Source organism: Orycteropus afer, unplaced genomic scaffold (genome assembly GCF_000298275.1).
Source record: "Orycteropus afer afer isolate SDZICR_OR568_19922 unplaced genomic scaffold, OryAfe1.0 scaffold00774, whole genome shotgun sequence".
NCBI classification, from domain to species: Eukaryota; Metazoa; Chordata; class Mammalia; order Tubulidentata; family Orycteropodidae; genus Orycteropus; species Orycteropus afer.
Window position 1 is genome coordinate 637,680 of NW_006922361.1, and position 2,858 is coordinate 640,537.

A 2,858-nucleotide genomic window follows, 5' to 3' on the forward strand; every position below is an offset into this window, starting at 1 on the left:
GAAAAAATTGAAGTTGTCAGGGATTTCATTTTACTTAGATCCACAATTAATGCCAATGGAGGCAGCAGTCAAGAAATGAGAGGACTACTACACTGGGCAAATCTGCAAAAGACCTCTTGAAAGTGTTAAAGAGCAAAGATATCACTTTGAAGACTAAGGTGTACCTTACCAAAGCCATGGTATTTTCAATAGCCTCATATCCATGTGAAAGCTAGACAATGAATAAGGAAGACCGCAGATAATTGATGCATTTCAATTGTGGTGTTGGTGAAGAATACTCAGAATACCATGGAGTACTAGAAGAACAAACACCTCTGTCTTAGAAGAAGTACAGTTGGAATGCTCCTTAAAAGTGAGAATGACCAGACTTCATCTCTCGTACTTTGGTTATGTTGTCAGAAAGGATCAGCCCCTGAAGAAGATATCATGGTTGGTACAGCAGAGGGTCAGAGTGAGGGGAAGACCCTCAACGAGATGGAGTGACACAGTGGGTGCAACAATGAACTCAAGCATATCGAGGATTGTGAGGATGGCACAGGACTGTGAAGTGTGTTTTTCTGTCGTACATAGTGTTGCTATGAGTCACACAAGCCCCTTGTGAAGTTAGAGGTCAGATGCCTCCACCATGCCATTTTTATAATCTACAAGCCCAAGAATGCTAACGATTGCTGGTAGGTACTAAACACTGAAATAGACAAAGACCTTCTAGGGCTGATGCCCAGAATTCAGACTTTCAGCCTCTTGAACTGTGAAAATATAAATTTCTATTCTTTAAAGCTATCCACTTGTAGTATTTCTGTTATGGAAGCATTAGGTAGCTAAGATGGAATTTGATACCAGACAACAAAAGTGCTGCTTTAACAAATATCTAAAACATTTTGGATTGGGAAGACATTGCAGGAACTCTGATGGCCTTGAGAGTAAGACTCTAGCATATTTTGAAGAGAATGTTGATTTAAAAAAAAAAAGAAAAGAAAAGAAAAAACAACTGCTATCAAGTTGGATCCAACTCAGAAACCCCTCCTTGAATTTCTGAGGCAGTATTTCTACAGAAGTAGATTGCCTAGTCTTCCTTCTGAGAAGTGACATTGTTGATAGAATTATGGAAATACGGGTTCCGGAAGAATTGACAGCTATGGGAAAAGCTTCTATCATGAACAATATGGCTGGAAATGTGGGTGTAAAATGTACTAGGGAAGTTTGAAAAAGAAATGTTATTGGACAAGGAAAGAAAGGCAATTGTTATCAAGTGGCAAAGAACTTGTCTGAATTATGTTCAATACTCTGAAGGCAATGACTGTGGGAAAGCCTTGAATGTTCTCTCATTTTTTCCTTTCCTTTCCTTTTTTTTTTTTTTTTTTGACTTGTTAGTGCTCACACAGAGGAGAAACACATACTGAATTAAATCAGTATTGGAAAGCCTTAGTTTTCCGCATGTTCCAGTTACTTAGTGCCACTCTGACAAGAATATACCACAGATGGGATGGCTTTAAGTCCAAGTTCAAAGTGCCAGGCTCTAGGGGCTGGGTGAAAGCCCCTCAACCTTAGGGTCCAGCTTTGCCTCCTGCTCCTGGCCCACTGGAGCTAGAGGCATTCCTTCACTCAGACAGCTGCTGGCTGCTGAGGCTGAGAAGCCCCAGGGTTGACAAGTAAAGAGGCATAGTCCCGATGTTACCAAACCACACGGCAGGCCATTAACTTAAATCCATTTTAAGTACTTCAGACTTCGTTGTTCATTATTCAGCTTTCACATGCATATGAAGGCAATTGAAAATACCATGGCATGGGTCAAGTACACCTCAGTCCTCAAAGTGACATCTTTGCTGTAAAAAGGTCTTTTGCAGCAGATTTGCCCAATGCAAATACTGAAGGCTGTAGTCTTTGATCTTCATCAGTAAGTGCTTCAAGTTCTCTTTACTTTCAGCAAGCAAGGTTGTGTCATCTGCATGTTGCATGTTATTAGTCTTCCTCTAATCCTGGTGCCACACCCTTCTTCATACAGTCCAGCCTCTCAGATTATTTGCTCAGCATAGATTAAATAAGAATGGTGAAAGAATACAGCCCTGATGCACACCTTTCCTGATTTAAAACCACACAGTTCATTATAAGAGATGCCTCTTACACTCAAAAAAATATGAAAATTCCTCTGTATGCAAAACTTAAGAGTCTATCAATTGTGGGGAAGCTTTCAGTGATTCTTTTCTTGGTTGTGCACGGGATTTTGGAGAACTCCCACTAGAGGGAATTCCTGTGAATATTATCAATATAAAGATGCTTCAGCCTCAGCTCTTCACTGAGTGGCCACGTGTAAATTATTCTGAGGATGAAAAGTATAAATGGTACAAGTATGGACTGACGTTGTCTATGTCTTGTCCTTAGCTTGGGCCACTAAAACCAAAAAAACAAACTCACTGCCATCGAGTCAGTTCTGACTCATAGCAACCTCCATTGGGTTTCCAAGACAGTAAATCTTCTTTACAGAAGTAGATCTCCCCATATTCCTTTTACAGAGAAGCTAGTGGGTCTGAGCCACTGACTCATTAGCTTATTAAATTTCAGTGTTTTTTTTTTTCAAGCTAAGCATTTATAGCTATAAATATCCCCTCAAATAAACCTTAATTTACATTACATAATTTTGTGTGCAATATACTTCTTATAAGGAAGACTTTAAAAATATCAATATTTTGCATATTCAAAAACATGCTTCTGAAACAACTAAAAAACATGCTTCTGTAGAGCTACTGAGTGATTTAGTTTGTCATAGTGGAAACAAGATAATACTTATTATATACTTCTTTTTCTAATGTAATAACATTTTTTGATCAGAATATGAGGACTCTATGGTAATGGCTTTTTTT